Consider the following 18,013-nt stretch of genomic DNA (forward strand, 5'->3'; position numbering starts at 1 on the left):
GATATAAGATGGAGCTTGGGCATTTAAGGCTTTATATGTGAGAAGGAGGATTTTAAATTCTATTGTCGATTTAATAGGATATCAATGGAGAGAAGGTAAGCCCAGAGAAATATTATCTGTTTTTAATTTTCATCAGAAAAGGAGGCTTTGTGTTGCTGACTTAGACAAAGTTATTTGTAAAGCCTCACATTGACACATTTTCTGAAAAACTTTTTTTTCACAATATGTTAATTATTTGTTGGACAAAAAAAAAATCCATCCATCTTTCATCATGCTTAATCCAAGCAGGGTCACGAGGGGTGCTGGTGCCTATCTCCAGTTGTCTACTAGCGAGAGGCGGGTTACACCCTGGAAAGGTCACCAGCCCATTGCAGGGCAGCAGAGACAAACAACCATTCATGTACACACTAACACCTAAGGAGAATTTAGAGAAGGCAATTACCTAATAGTCATGTTTTTGGAATGTGGGAGGAAGAGAGAACCCACGCATGCTCAGGGAGAACATGCAAACTCAATGCAGAAAGACCCTGGGCAGGGAATCGAGCCTGGAACCTTCTTGTTGCATGGCAGCAGTGCTACCCACTGTGCTACTGAGAAGCCCATGAAATGAATATATAATCCTCAACATTAAAATTCATATCTAACACATTAAAATTTCTAAAACTCTAAAAGTGCTGCATGCTAGCACAGTTGGTGACACTGCTGCCTTGCCAAAAAAATCGTCCTGGGTTTGATTCCTTGCCTAAGGTCTCTCTGCATTAAGTTTGTATGTTCTCTTTCTGGGTACTCCACCCTCCTTCAACAGTCCCCAAATCATGTCTTTTTGGTGGTCCCTTGTTCATTTATTTAAGATTAGGTCAAGGAGAGAGGAAATCAGCAACTTCCCTCTCCCCAGACACTTCCTTCAGCTCTGCTGGGGGAGAGACATAGACATGGGCCTCCTCCAGGTGAAAGCTTGCCTGGAATACTACCCGAGGGAGGCATCAGGGCGAACCTTAGCTGACTCCTCGCAATGTGGAAACCAAACTCAACCTATCTCTAAGGGAGTGGCCAGCCACCCTATGAACAGAGCTCATTTCAGCCACTTACATCCAGGATCTAGTTCTTTCTGCCGGTATCCAGTTTTTATGAATATAGGTCTGGACCCAATAAAAGAAATTGGCTTTTTCCTGCCCTCTACAAACTTTCCTCAAGTTAGGTAGTGAGTGCACGGTTGTATGTCTTTGTGATGGACAGATGACCCGTCAAAGGTGTACCCTTTAAGGATGTAGGTGATGGATGTATTTTAAAAGGAAAAAAGAAAGAAGAAACAGTTCAAAATAATACATAAAAATATATGCGTAAACTGCAGCTTAGGAATGAGGTTTCAAACAAATGTTTATTATAGTAGTTTATTATAGATTATAGTAACTCTTTAATCCTTGGGCATATTTTCTTTGTAGTTAAAAACTTGCTCATTGACCTGATACAGATTTTTCATTGCTTCTTTTATTTTTACTACATGTCAGGACTCAGTCAGCAGAGCCATGCTGTTGCTGGCTCTGCCTCTGTGTGTTTTTCCACAGGTGTTTCCAGTTGACTGGTGGGCGGGGCACGCACACCTGGGTTGATTCCGCAGCACCTTGCCGCGCTACAAGTACCGCGTGCGGACAGCAGGAGGACACCAGAGTGTTACCAGTCTTGGTGTGACTGCAGGCCGCTTTCTCCCCCTCGGGACTTACTTTCTCCAAGCTAACCGCTTACCTTCTGTGTCTCCCAGGTTGTCTTCCGGGTTCTCACGCTACCTTCCTGAAGGTTCCTCCTGAGCAACCTCAAAACTGAGTCCACCTCTCCAGCTCTCCGTTCACACACCACCGCACACTGAGTCCTTCCGTCCCTACCTGGTCCGGTTGCTGCTCCCGGTGGTAAATCTGCATTTCCTTGCTCGTTTTCCTGGTGGTCCTCCACCCTCTAACCGGCTTCCCTTTCTTTGCAGTGGTTGGAGGTTTTGATCCGGCGTTTCCTTGCCTTCTCCGAGCGTCCCTGTTTAAATAAACTGTTGAATCTGATCCTTGCTGCCAAGTGTGTTTCTGCATGTGGGCCAAACATATTAAGCCAAACATGACACTACATAGACAACATTGTAGGGGACTAAAGAGGATTATCCCTCACTGACTTGCAGAAGTTAGGTAGTAAGGCAGTGTGGGGATTCTGATTTGTTAGTGGTCTCTTCTTCTTAGCTTGGTGAAAGTTCTGCATTAATGACCTGAGATCCAACTCTTGCTTGTATTTTTTATTTTTTAAATTCAACGTTGGAGATTCTGACATGAACAGCTGTTCTTTAGGAGCTGAGAACTTGAGTTTGAGACCAGTGGATTAAAATGACCTGGTTAAGTGAACAGTTTTGGACTAACAAATATTTTATCTGTGCTTTGTTCATTGACCAAAATAATACCGCCAGTCACTGAGAGGTTAGCCTGACATGGACTGAAAAAAGTTAAACATAGCTGGACTTGAGTGAAATTTCTCTCATCTGTGCCAAATGCCACCAGGCCTGTCAAAATTTCACTTTGCATGTTCACTTAATATGTGTCACTTGAAACAACCATTGGTTTTTCCTTAACTTCCCCTTACAAAGAGATCATAAGTAAACCACTTGTTCCATTCACCTTGGTTGCTGTGAACGCACCAAAACAGTCCTACATTTCAATAATTGATAGCAGAGACTGAATACTTTACCCATTAATTATCTTTCATTTCTACTGTTTATCTTAAAATAAAAAGAAAATGTAAAAACTTTGAGAAGGAAAAGTGCTTAATAATCAGAGCTTATATTTCAATGTGCTTTCTGTATGGTTTTCATGTGATCGCGATTGATACTATTGAACATTCACAGGATTTAATAAAAGTAGACCTTCTGTTTGTATTTTATCAAAGCTGTTGTTTTCATTTTTAGTTGAAACTGGAATTCTGCCCCTTCTGGGTCTTTTTCCGTCCCTCAGTAGAGAGGGAAAACATTTACATTTTATGTCTTGAGCAGCCCTCTATAAGTGTCTGTTGATCAATAAAGAGTTTCTATCGGTTTGAAGCCATGAAGAAAACTCAAGCCATATTCTAATTAGACACAAGTGGAAGTTTTACATATTGAAGTGAAGAAAAAAAGTGAAAAGTTAAAGGCGAGTGTCTTGGGAGGAGACAGAATGCCTAGCTGCAAAGAACATTAGAAGGGTATAGGGGTGAGAGAGGAAGCAGACTAAGACAACAGTGAAAGATGTTGTGGTTGGTATCGCTTTTCTGCGGGGTTGAGCAGATTAAACGACTGTGACAGCAATCTGGCCAAACAACATTTGTATCTGAGATAGACAGATAGACAGCAGGCCAAGGCCAATCCCAGAAAGCAGTCATTTATTATGCCAAGCATTTGAAGGGGATGTTGAGACAGAGCAGGCTGCAACTCAGCAGTATTAATTAACCGTAGTGTGCTTTGTATGCTGTAGCCGTTTATGAAACTTGACAGTACTCTTCCAAGTCCTTCAAGCTTTTTAAAATGCAAGTCGTTTCTATCAGGCCACTCTCACAATTCAGACTTGGCAGCATTCCTCCAGCAAATACATATTTGGTTTACAAAAAATTGTGAAAACACAAAGAAACAGTGTTGTTTTTTTTAATGATGATGATAAAAATAATTATTAAGGAACTGCTCCACTGAGCATCTCCTCCACTCTTCACCTGAGCCCAGCACACTTGGAGGAGAAGAACACCCACTGTTCCTGGACTTTAGTTTAGCTTCGAACACTATCATCCCACAGCATCTGATAGCAAAACTGGAACAGCTGGACTTCAATAGACCCCTGACAATTTGTTGCTAGGCTTCCTCACAAACAGACCTCAGTCATTCCGGATTGGTCAGAACACCTCTGATGTCATCACCTTAAGCACAGGCTCCCCTCAGGGTTGCGTCCTGATCCCCCTGCTGTTCACCCTGATGACACACGACTGCGTCCCCAGGTTCACCACCAATCACATGGTGAAGTTTGCAGACGACACCACGGTGGTGGGCCTCATCAGAGACGACAACGACCTGGACTACAGAGAGGAGGTGGAGCAGCTGGTGGTGCAGAGATAACAGCCTGATCCTGAACGTGGAGAAGACCAAGGAGATCATGGTGGACTTCAGGAAGAACCGTCCTAACCACGCTCAACTGCTCATCAACAGCTCAGCTGTAGAGGTGGTCAGCAGCACCAAATTCCTGGGGGTGAACATCACAGACACCCTCACCTGGACTGGAAACACCACCTCATAGTCAAAAGGCAACAGTAGCTTTTGTACTTCATGCGGAGGATGAGGAGAGGCCATCTACCCCCACCCATCCTCACAGAAAAGCAGTGAGGATCTGGAGAGCATCTGGGTGCCTCTCCCCTCCATGAAAGACATTTCATCCACAGCGCTGCATATCCCAAGCCTGTGACAACATCAATGACCCCTCACACCCCCACCATGGACTGTTCTCCCTGCTGCCCTCTGGGAAGAGGCTCCCAACAGTTTTGTAACAGCTTTTGGCAGGAGAGGCAGGGGTGAAGGTAATCTGGAATGGTTACTGTGCGTTGAATTCTGACAAACTCTGCTCTTCTGTCAGAAGCAACCAAAGAGGACTTAAATGCGGGTCCCAACTCAGACAAATTAAGTCATAAAATCAATGTAATTAATTTGCTTCATTCAGTGGTCTAAGAAGTCCTACCAAATTATGTAATACTTTCATAATGAAATGTCTATCAATTCAATGCTGTAGGCAATACCAATGTAACCTGACAACAGCCAGATGCATGTCTCGCTCCGCCCAGCTCCACTCAGATGCAGCGAGACATGCATCTGGCTGTTGTCAGGTTAATACCAATGATCTCTTAAATGAATCCTTACCCACAAAATTAGCTGTTCTAAAACTCTAAAAGGATTTATTTACACAGAAAAAAAAACTATAGAGTTAATATTTCAGAGTTAAATGGTTCAGAGTTAAATTCATTTCAATACATGTTGTTTGATAAGTGTTGATATTTATGGTGTTCAGTGTTAAAGATATTTCCCAGAGTTGCTGAGGGCGAATTAAGATCCTTCCCCTTTTCCTTGGTCTTTATTTAAGTGCAGTCTGAACACAGGTCCGTTTTGTCCATCGCCTGCTGTTCTAAACTTTCTAAGTCTTTGGTAAGGCACTACTAAACATTCATAGAGTGAGTGATGTGACGTTTGCTACTAATTAATACTTAATTGAATGGCAGCAATACATTCAGTTTTCATATCTTCGGCATCGTGAATTACTTGGCTGATATAAGTAATGATTTATGTTGCTTGTAATCTGTCAAACATCACTAATGGCTTATCCTCATACTTTCAGGGTAATACTAATAATGAAGTAACTCAGTTGTAAAAATCCCAAAGCTATTTTTTATAAACCATTCTATATTTAGAACTATTTTTTAGTGCTGCAATGAAGTCAAACTGGGTCATACTTCTGACATGTTCAAGAACAGCCATATCACTCCTTTAGAAGTGTTTACAGTGAGTTTATGCCTTTTCTCTTGTTCATGTTACCCATTTAGGTCATCTTCTGGTATATTTACTAACCTCCGGAGGACCGACAGTTCTTGTGGAGACCAAAGTCGATTCCTAATGTTGTAGACCTCCATTTTTAACGTACAGTTTTAAGGTGTGTTTTGAATGAATGGGTTAGTAATATACTGGTAACGGTCAGGTTTAGAGTAAATGCCAAAGTTAGTCATAAATGCAGTACATACAACAAATTACCGCCTAAAACATGATATTTATAAAGAATGCAAACTAAAGTGTTTGAGTGTGCTTCTACTGTTAGCTGAGTGTGAATACTTTTTATGCTTTCTTAGTAAAATGAGGACCTAAGGGTTTTCCTTTGGCTCATTGGTGTGAAATAGGTTGAGGTTAGGGTCAGACTATGGATGAAATGAGTGTAAGTCCGCTAAAGTCAGTATCCTCAGTAGGCCTGTAAAACAAGGATGTGTGAGGATTTTGTAGTGCATGGTGGAAAAAAAAGGGAAGACAGCAGAGAACAGAGGATGGAGTAGGAGGTTGGTAGAAGCTGCCTCACATCCTTACTGCCTCTTCTGATCGCATCACATCACACCATGCATTAGTCAAGCCTTGTGGCCCCTCTGACGTCTGTGGAGAATATGTGAGCGGAGAGGGAATCCATCAAGAGTAATGGTATGGCTGTATGCCCTCAGGGTAGCCATCTTTAATCCTTACCCATCATGCCTCAGCCATAAACTATGCAATCACAGCCTGCTTGACAGCAACAGGCGGCCCCCACTCAGCGGGCGTGTGGTCTTCATGCTCTATTTAAAAATTAAGGAGTCAGGGTTTTATTTCTTTAGATCTGTTCCCTTTGGACCTCTTCCTTTTTTCTTTCTGTTTTCACCTTAAGCAGAGGTGTCGGGTCCCCAGCTTCTCCTCTCAGCTATTCACACATATCACCTGCCATCTCTTCTTCTCATTCTCTCTTGCTACGACTTCACCTGCTTGCTCTCTGTAGAGTTCTCACAGCTTCTTTACTTGCATTGGTTTTTAGTAAAAACTCATGACAAACTGGAGCACAGCATGATACAGAAAATACAAGTGAGCACTGACAGCACATCAGAGCTCTTTATTTTCATTCTCTATGTTGATAGCTAGGTGCATTGTCCTCAGTCCTTGAATCTGTGACATAGTTGTAAAGGCTAATATTACTTTAGCTGCATTTATGTTTAAATTAAACAATGCATTTTCCTGGTTGACTTACTGAACATACAATAATTAGGAAAAACAAAAGGAGAATTTAAAATAAAGGAAAATAAAACTTTTGGTTGATCATTTCTTACATAAACTCCCCATGTCAAAAAAGAAAAAAAAATCAACGTTTTTTAAAAGGGTTAGATATTCATGATCCTGGCGGAACCCAATATGGGATTTTTCTGGTCTCTGGTTTAAAGTTCCCTACTGACATATAGAAGTCCCTGTGATTCAGGTAGGATTTAAACCAGTCCAGGGCTGTACCAGAAAGTCCCTCCCAGTTTTCCAAACAGGGTGCTGCTCAGTGGTGCAGTGGGTAGCACTGCTGCCTTGCAGCAAGAAGGTTCTGGGTTTGATTTCCGGCCTGGGGTCTTTCTGCATGGAGTTTGCATGTTCTCCCTGTGCATGTGTGGGTTTCTCCAGTTACTCCGGCTTAGGTTAACTGGCTTCTCTAAGTTCTCATTGGGATAATTTGGCTCTTTGTTGCCCTGCAATAGACTGGCGATCTGTCCAGGGTGTAACCTGCTTCTTGCCCGTAAACAGCTAGAGATAGGAACCAGCATCCCTCGTGACTCCAGCAGCAGGGATAAAGCGTGACAGAAAATTTCCAAACACAATCAAATCAAGGGATCAACAGCATCAAACGATGCACTGATGTCAAATAGTACGGATGTCCCTCCAGAGTGTGACTTTATACACATGTCAATGTGAGCAGGATCAATCAGAGCAGGCTCAGTACTGTTGTTGGATCGGATACCTGACTGGAAGATACCAAAGCACCTAGTCATTGTTATGAAGGCAACACAATGTTTCCAATCCTCTGATGAAGGACAGATTTGAGATGGGCCTGAAGTTCTGCAATTCATTCAAGGTTCTCTTTTTCATTAATGGTTAGATAATTGTTGTTTTTAGGGCCTGGGGGAAAATGTGTTTATTATCTGAATCAAATCAGACTCTACAACAGGTAAAACTTTCTCAATAAAACTTTTGAGTAAAGCAGCAACAAAGCAGAAAAAATTGCTCAGCTGCTGAATAATGTTTTCTGAATTATCTTTTAAGCAGAATAATGGCATTTTAATTCTAAACGGAGACAGCAGTTGTACTGTGGTTGATCCACCCATTCATCCATTTTCTGTCATGCTTAACCCAAGAAGGGTTGCAAGGTTTGCTGGTGCCTATCTCAAGCTGCCTACTGGTGAGAGGCGGGGTCCACCCTGGACAGGTCGTCAGTCCACCCCAGGGCAACACAGAGACAAACAACCAATTACACACACTCACACCTAAGGACAATTTAGAGAAGCCAATGAACCTAACAGTCATGTCTTTGGATTGTGGGAGGAAGTTGGAGTACCCAGAGAGAGCCCACACACACTTACGGAGAACATGCAAGCTCCATGCAGAAAGAATGGGCTGGGAATCAAACCCAGATCTTCTTGCTGCAAGGCAACAGTGCTATCCACTGCCCCACTGAGCAGCCCTTGGTGGATGTTGATGTACTGATTTCATTTCTAGTTTATTGTTTTTTCTTAGTAAAGAACTTTGCAAAGAGATTGCAGCTCTTTTTTAGACTGTGGATCATTGGCTATGAAGATACCAGAGTTTGTGAACTATTCAACTGTAGCAAATAAGGTGTGAGCATTAGTTAGTTTGTTGGTTATAATTTTAGAAAATAAATATTCTCTTGCATCTTTTAGGTCTTAATTATATCTCTGAGGGTTCTTTTCATAGATTTCATAGTGAATTTGGAATCTATTTTTTGCCATCTTGCCTGGCCTTTCGGCTCTCCCTCTTCTCTTTTCTTACTGTTGGAGCAGTTTCATCTTTCTAGAGACAACTTTCATTTTAACTAGATCAATGGAATCTATGATGTCTGCAATTGTAGGATGGAAATTATCAAGCAGTTAATTTACTGAGTTACAGGGTAAGGTGGAGCAGAATGATGAACCTAAATGTTTTAAAGTCATCAGTTGTACTTTCTATGATAACACGTTTTGTTATCATGTCTCTTTTGGCAATTAGATTAGTAGGAAAGAATGTTTCAAAGTAAAAAAACAGAATTACGGGCAATAGGGCAACATCAGTTACAGAAACATTAAAATTATTGAAACCCTTACTGATGGCCAGTTGGAAAACACTTTGTTGGTTGTCAGTTGGTGTTTTAACAAGCTGAGTCAAACCAAAATTTAAGTATATCACACAGTTTTTTCACACCTCAGTTTTCACGGCTATCAACATGTACTTTAAAGTTTGCTGCAATAATTGAGTAGTCGTGTTCTTCACATATCACAGATTAAAGTTCATTGAAATAATTCAAAAAGTTTTTTTTGGATGCCTGGAAACATTCACAAACATACAGTAGGCCCCAAACAGGGCCCTGTACTTGTTTCACTTTTACATTATTGAGTCATTAAACAGTAACAAGTCCTCCTCCTTTTTTAAGTAACTTAATAATTAAGGTTTATTAACTTAGATCCTTTCTGCTGCACAATATGAGGCATACAATACAAAGCAGCACTGTATGAAATATATATATAAGCAAAAGAAATACAATCATAGCATAGGACATAAAATACTAAACAGCACCATATAAAATAAATGTAGACAAATTAAATAAAATCATAAAAAGTCTGTTCTGATGGAGAACTTTGTAATTGGAAAGTGTTCTCAATAAAATTGTTATCTCATTATTTTCATCAAGCCAAGTCTTTTTTATAATCATAAAATTAAGATTCTTCTGAATATATAAGTCATAGATTAAAAATTATGGTGCTGGCAAAGATCAAATTTTAAATAGAGGGTGCTGCTATGGCGTGGAGTTATGGCGCCCAGAGTCATATACCGGCTGTCTAAGGTTCGAGTCCCAGTGCTGCTGACTTTTTATCAATGTCTCTTCCCTCGCTTCTAACCAACTTCCCCGTCTCCATACTTAAAAAAAAAACAAAAAAAACAAAGGCAACTAGAGCCTAGAAACAATCATAAAAAAGAGGTTTTGTTTTCAAAAAGAGGTATTGTAAACACCTTGGTTGCTAATATATCAGTGTATTCTTATTATCAGTTCGTATGAAATCACCCGAAACGTTATGCACAGTATTTCGTACGTTTTTGACTTTTTATTCGTCGTATTTTTACGTCTTGCCTCGAGACAAGATATCCTTGCGCATGCGCATCTTACGCACCCAATAACATAGAATTTAACATACAATTAACCCTAACCCTGACCCTAAGATACAAAACAGCAAGCAACCTAGTGAGAGACTTCAAGAAGTAATTATTGCACTGTTTTTCCCAGTTTTACGTCCGTCCGCAGATCTGCTTTTTTCATCTGTCTGGCTGCGCATGCGCACTGATCTGTTTTTTCGAGGAAAAACATCAAAAAGGTATGAAATACTGTGCATAACTTTTCGTACGATTTCATACGAACTGATAATGAGAATATGTTGATTATATCTGATTGGTTGAGCTTCTTATAGCTTTTCAGTTGATTGGTTTACTACTGTTCATCTTTTTATTTATTTTTTTTCTTTCTGCCACCTATTGAAACAGAGACTTTTCATCATATTTAGGCAGAGATGGGAAGTAACGAAGTACAAATACTTCCTTACTGTACTCAAGTAGATTTTTCTGATATTTTTACTTTACTTTACTACTTATTTTTATGGCGACTTTTTACTTCTACTCCTTACATTTTTANATACAAAACAGCAAGCAACCTAGTGAGAGACTTCAAGAAGTAATCATTGCTCTGTTTTTCCCAGTTTTACGTCCGTCCGCAGATCTGCTTTTTTCGTCTGTCTGGCTGCGCATGCGCACTGATCTGTTTTTTCGAGGAAAAACATCAAAAACGTATGAAATACTGTGCATAACTTTTCGTACGATTTCATACAAACTGATAATGAGAATATGTTGATTATATCTGATTGGTTGAGCTTCTTATAGTTTTTCAGTTGATTGGTTTACTACTGTTCATCTTTTTATTTTTTTTTCTTTCTGCCACCTATTAAAACACAGACTTTTCATCATATTTAGGAGCCTTTTTTTTTTTTTTTTCTTTTTTTTTCTTTCTGCCACCTATTAAAACACAGACTTTTCATCATATTTAGGAGTAGAAAATTGCTTTGATCTTGAGGTTTTACTTAGATTTGAATTTTTTTGTCTGGATTAACTGACTTCACAATAGAGTAAAATGAGAGCTTGAAAAAGTCTGTTTTGTTTTTTTACAGTTTTATCTTTTCAGGAACACAAAAAGGCTTTTAAGAGGTCTATGATTAGCACACTGTATCTCACTAAAGCAATGTTTATTGCCTTTTTAATGTAAGGGAACAAAAAATGTAGATGCATGAACTAATTGAATTCAAGAAACAAATTATGTAAACAAGACATATCAATAAACTGTTTGAATAAACTCAGAAGAAATGCTGTTCCATCATCACTAAGTGTAGACTTACTAAATGGATGGGAGTCAGGCACAGGCTCAGGCCACTTGGCTTCAACACTGCTGATTATGTGGGCTGCACCTCATATGAGCTTTACTTTATAAAGCAATTAGCTGCTATGTGATCCACATTTGTCCTGATTGAGTTTATTTAGGGCGACCTGAACATTGAAGCTATGAAAATCTCCATATCATCTCATAATCTGCTGCTTTTTTTAAAAGAAGAGAAATTGTGGTAGAAAACAGACCTAGACCGTAGTAGATGTAAGCATACGTTTTCTTTTACAAACAATCCATTTTAGTTTTTAGCTATTTTTCATTAATTATTTGTCTTAAAATTCACCATATCATTCTTGATATGATAGAACCCTATTACTATATGATGGTGTACTTTTAAACTTTGAATGCAGGGGAAATATATTTAATTTAAACTGTTATTATTTTTAACTAAAGTTAACTAATATACAGTTTTTGTGGTAAGGATAAGTGAGTTTTAGCTCCAACCCTGACTGATATGTAGCTTTAAAATACGTCCAAATACAGGTTATTTCTTAATTAAGGCTGATGTCGACTTAACCTCTGCTCACTTCTGTCTCTGTGCTGTTTACAAATTACTATTTCCCACATTTGCCTAAGACGGATTATGAAAAGTTATTATAAAAAAAAAAAAATGAAAAAACAGCAGCACATTCTATAAAGCAGAGCCCCATTTAATTAATCTGTGCAGCATCTCAAACCAGAACAGAGAGAGAATGTTCTTAGGCCTATATTTAAAATGTAATAATAACTGCATATGAAGAAAATAAAAACACAGAAATAAATGCTGTGGGACAGTTTCTATGCTGACTGAGGCTGAGAGGTGATGCTCAGAGAGAGATCTGGGAAGTTTAATAGAGTTTTTCTGTTTTTCATTTAAAGCTAAGAGATTCGCTGCGTTAACCTGCCCAGTTTTTACTGCACTTTCTGTCCCTCATTGTTTCTGTGTGTCTCAAAGAGGACCACTACTTTATCCGTTTTCTGTCCTCCTGAACTCCTATCATGAGTAAAGTTTTCTTTATGTTTTATTCATTGTTTTTACTATATACACAATGTACCACTACAAAACTGATGTTTTCCTGTTTGATTAACAGATTTTATTTTAGATTTTCCCCCAAATCGGATGTTTTTCACTTTGTAACCGCATCTCTCTTCCTGTCAGACCCATAAAATTCTCGCTGAATTCCTGCGTAGTCTGACTAAAAGAGACCTGGGGTCTATCTCAGATAGAGTTATGCTGCCCCCTGCAGGATATCGTGTCAGATGTGATCATCTCTCCTGACTTTCAATGATCGCTAAATGCCACAACCTTGTCTGACACGATTTTCTGCCGGATCAGACGCAAAATCAGATTCAGTGTTTTCTGGCCTTAAGGCATCACTGCTGGAGGCATGCACCTATCGGCCAATGCTGATACGAGAGAAAAGCTAATATTGGCGGGGCGAATCTAACGACCGACCATTATTTAAGAGGAAAGCTAAAAAGTTTGAAGCATTTATTCAAGTCAGGAGACTTGACCAAAGCGCTTTACGCTACATTCATTCACCGATTCACACACACACTGATGGTGGCAAGCTACATAGTAGCCACAGCTGCCCTGGGGCTCACTGACAGAAGCGGGGCTGCTGTACACTGGCGCCACCGGGCCCTCTGACCACCATCAGTAGACAATGCAGGTGAAGTTTCTTCCCCAAGGACACAACGACACTGAAAGTCAGAGTCGGGGCTTGAACCCTCAACCCTTCAATTTCAGGGCAAACTCCTACATCCAACGCCACCGTCGCCCCACTACATTTACATTTTTCTATTCCAAATTCAGCCAAATTAATTTGTTAAAATGAGCATCTATGGATTGTTTTCTTTCAAGCTCAGCACTTGGAACATCTCATTTCAATTCCATAAAAAAAATAAACTGGTTTTATTTTAAATGAAACCCAGGCACGGGATGAAAGCAAATAATTCTATGTTGGCCTTGTAGAAAATGTAGCTTTATCTTTTATAAATGCTCCCTAATGTTCTATGCAAATGAATATATGAATGTGTTTAAGAGCTACTGCTATCATCATCGTTTTCTGTGCACTTTACTAACAGCTTATCTCCTCTCTATGCCTAATTCATTGGCCCCATTCTGTCATGTAGGCTTGCCTCCTTATAGTGGACGTGTATTACATGCTGTTTTGTTTCCAGTTAGTGTTAATCACATTCAATTAGAGTCAGGTCCTCTTTCATCCTCTGCAGAGCGCCGCTGTTGTATGAGTGTTGTGACAGGATGTGAAAGTGAAGGAGGGCAGTGCACCAAGGGTACGCTAAGAGCAACAGAATCACCAACAAATGACAGAAGAACTTAATTACACTTCACAACAGGGACACAACAAAAAGGACATGCTCACATTTTTAAACATCTTAGGAAACCCTAATAGCATTTTGTTTAGTGTCCAAGGTCTCCCTTACTTTTCTTTACACCGCTCTCTTTAGCTCTTACACATATTGCTGTAATAATGCTAAAAACGTATTCTTTTAGCATTTTTTCTCAGTGGTAAAGGTTGCTCTGAGACTTAAATTGTTTTCAGCTCATATTAAATTTCTTTCTCTCTGATGCAGCATCCAGATTCATTTCAGAACCCTGTGTTCTGATAAAATAAGCAAGTGAAAGAAGCTGCAGCTACCTGCCGCTGCCCTCTTTCATTTCCTTTTGGGGGTCAGTCCACACATCATTCTTATCACCTAACATTAATAGAAATAGCACAGTTTTGCTTTGCTCATTTTCATTCCATGTGAAGTATATAAAATAGGGAAACCTTGATAATATTTGGAGAAAAACTTTTTTTTTTGTCTTCCTACCCTCTACCCTTTAGAGAGGATCAGCATATTCCTCCCTATCTGGTTGATGGTATATTTGTTTTGTTGCCCAGTTGAAGAATGTATCTTGATTCAGCCAGAATGCTGCGTACAGCAGAGCTTCATCAGGAATTTTATAAATTAAATGAATCTAAAAAGCAAAAACTGTGTTATATAACTTCCTTACATAAAGAATGGTTATTTCAGGCTTCTGTTGCTGAAAAAGTAAACAATGCTTAAAGCTTACAGCTAATAAAAATCAATAACATTTTTCTAACACAAATATTTTATGACCGCTTCATAGTTTATATAATCACTGGGTAGACTGCAGGTCTGACAGTTTTCTGACAAAAAGTCACTGAAACAAATTGATTGTTGTACAACAGCATAGAGATGGAGAATAAAATATAGAAAAAGGTATGGTAGAAAGTGCTGAACAACCATGAGAGCATGTTGATGCTGAACCCATCCAACAGTGAAGTCACAAGGTGTGAATTGAAGCTAAAATCAGAGCTTTGAGGCTCATGAGGGAAGACCTCTTTCAAACGGCACACTAGCAAAAAAGACCCATGCAAGCAGTTTTATTTACTGTAAAACACACAAACGTAAACTACGCTCATCACTAATGTTCAGGGTTTAACACATGTAGATTCAATTCCATGAGGACTTAATATATCACATGCTTGGTGTGTGCTGTGGTGGTTCCAAAGAAAATGACCAAGGGGCCCAGAGGGGGGCCACCAGCTCATTGTATATCATTTATATGAGCCAAAGAGCTCCTTGTGGCTTTAAATCCTATAAAACTGAGGTCTTCAACAGGGGGTCCGCAACCCTTGGGGGTCCACGGAGGTGCTGCATGGGGGTCAAGAAAGTTTGGGTTGATTAGACTTTTTTTTTTATATTCCCCTGCGCAATTTTTTCCACATGAATTCAACAGACTGTAGTAAACAGATAAATGGAGGCAGAAGATGTCTTTCAGTCATCAATGCACAAATTCAGCGACACACAGGAGCTCTTTAAGCTGGGCACCGTTTCATTCACAACACCTGTCCCATCAAGCAGGAATCAGAATTAGAAATACTTTAAATCCATCTGTAATAGAGTGACTACAGGACCAGATTGATAAAACACAATTCCATACAATATATATAATTAGGGGCTCCGTGCTCCATCTAGCCACTAGTTTGGAGACCCCTTCTATAAAAGCTAAAAGTGGAACAGTGAAAACGTCCATCTCTTCAGGCTCACTGGCCCCTGTTGGCCCTTCTCTGAAACAGCCCATGGCATTCTCCCTCTGGCACATTTTTCTATGTGCCTCTAGTTTCTCTCCTACTGGACTGTGGACTTGTTTCCACTACTCTCAACCTTTGCCAAGTTGAGGTTGGTACCCATCAGAAAATGTAAACCAGCTGGGATTGGCTAGCTTTCAGGAAATCCAGCATCTTGAGACAGGGCTATTTTCTTCCTGGTTATGGCTAGTAACCTAGCAAAGCACCTAAAGGCTAATATCTGTGTTCTCTCCAAGGAGCTTATTCTGACTTTACACCCTCCAACTAAATCTGCCATCAACTGACAAAGCTGTGAAAACAATGCAAAACAAAAAGGAAAAATACTGATGTGAAATGTTGACGTCTGTATTTGACCATTACAAATGGGATGACAGGAGTTTGCCCTGCGATCGGAGGGTTGCCGGTTGGAGCCCCGGCTCAGGCTTTCAGTGTCTTTGTGTCCTTGGGCAAGACACTTCACCTGCATTGCCTACTGATGGTGGTCAGAGGGCCCAGTGTATGGCAGCCTTGCTTCTTTCAGGGAGCCCCAAGACAGCTGTGGCTGCAGTGTAGTATGCAACTATCAGCGTGTGAGTGAATGGCTGAATGACTGAATGTAGTGTAAAGACGTTAGGTCAATTCCTCTGACTTGATAAAGCACTAATTATTTACAGGCGATTCACCATTTCACAAAGGGTTGCCACTTTTCATAAATAAAAGAAAGGAGGCTCATGCCCTGTGCCCTCCCGAGTGTTAATAGGGAAACTCAACTGTTTCGTCCTAAATAGGTAAAGCTTAGAATACTTTGTTAGCAATGGATAATGTTTTTGTAAAGCATTGTTGCATATAAACTAACATGGCAATCAATGAGTAATATTCGCACTTTGTCATTTTACAGTTAACTACTCAATGATATATGTCTACTGTATAATCTACCACATGGCACTAGTGTGTAATTAAATAAAAATAAACCATCTCACGTTCATAGTTCTCTATTTCAAGAAATTACTTAAGTTCACAAACCTATAAATGAACTACTTCAAAATAATTTATTAAATGAAGCCACAATCCTCCTCAATAGGAGCTCATATTCCCCCTTCATATGTGTGATCATGATATATAGGAAAAAAAGGAAAATACTGGATGCAGTTCAGGTATACTGGATGTGCATGTAAGCCTTTATTTAGCCAGATTACACAGAACCTCAGGAATATACAGGAACAATCAGGTTCTACTGAGAAGATCTGGATCCAAAATGATTCAGTAGCAGATATTTTCCAAGATAGCTTGGATGCTTTAACTCCATGTGTTGCTTTAAATTTGAAGTGGATATGGCTGATGTACGGAATTAGTTGTTAAATACCTGTAAGCCCAGCCCGAAAAGGGCAAAAAATGGTGCAGTGTATGCCCGGTGTCCTGTCAGATCAGCATACCCCGTCAGATCAGCATATCTATTGTAAATAAGCATGTGCAAGATGTCAGATTTGCATTTATCCCTTTAGTTTTGTACAAAAAACTATTAAGGTCAGATCGCAATAGGCTTCAGAAAACACCAAAAAGTAAGTAATTAAATTGTTTTTTGTACATGACTAAAGGGATACATGCCGGTTGAGGCAGTTTAAAGTGCATTTTCATACAAAACTAAAGACTATGGGTATGCTGGTCTGAGCGGGTAAGCTCATCTGACAGAACATGGCTGTATATATATGCTAATCATCCTGACTGAGAAATGCTCAACACGGGTCGGCCACTAGCAAAGATCCTCTCTGTGACAGGAAGCTAACTAAGACCAAAAAAATATTAAAACCCCAGAGACCCTAACAACTTTCTTTAGTAACCAGAGCTAACATTAGCTTAGCTTTTATAAAGCCCCAAATGTAACATTTATTTTTATATTTTAGAGCAGATATCATGGAGCACGGTCCGGATCTGAACCCACCTGCTGGCTAATCTGGACCAATCTTATTTAAAACATTTATAAATTGCCGCATGTTGTCCGACGACAGTGTCTAACCCCAAAATCCCAGATCCTCCGTCTCCCGCTTCGCGCCAGACCGCCTGCGCTAAGCAAAGCCTACAGTATGTTGAAGTACCAATAGTTTGCATTAGATCATTTAATTAAATGGTGTTAGTTTTTGGGAACAGGTATATAAGCACAAAAATGAGCCTGAAATGACTTCAGAATGGTTTTGTCATCATTCAAACCCAGGTTTAAAGTCTTGCAGGTCAGCCTAAAGCCCAATGCTCTCAATAAGCAATAAAAAAAATAAAATAAAAAACGTAATTGATTATAATTAAAAATGTCTCTGGACCTATACTGGTTGATGATTTTCTTTATTCGGACCCCACTGGTTTTTAATTGCAGACTGGTATATTTAATATAACTATGGCTGTCAGAACAGATCTATGACAGGATTGAACAAATTTATTTCATGATGACTTCACTTATTCAATTTGTAACTTAGGAGAATGAGGATTAGCCTGAAGATGCCTTGCTAATGCTATTAGCCACAACCAGGAAGGAAACAGTACAGTCTCAGAAGGCGTAATCACAGGTGGTTTACTTTCTCCAGTGGGTATGACCCTCAAAGTGAAAAAAGTTCAAATGTGTGAGCAGACACAGGTCCACACAGGAGATGGGTAGAAGCTATGAGTGAAAGGCAA

The sequence above is a fragment of the Cyprinodon variegatus genome, unplaced genomic scaffold (genome assembly GCF_000732505.1).
Source record: "Cyprinodon variegatus isolate N-32 unplaced genomic scaffold, C_variegatus-1.0 Scaffold473, whole genome shotgun sequence".
NCBI classification, from domain to species: Eukaryota; Metazoa; Chordata; class Actinopteri; order Cyprinodontiformes; family Cyprinodontidae; genus Cyprinodon; species Cyprinodon variegatus.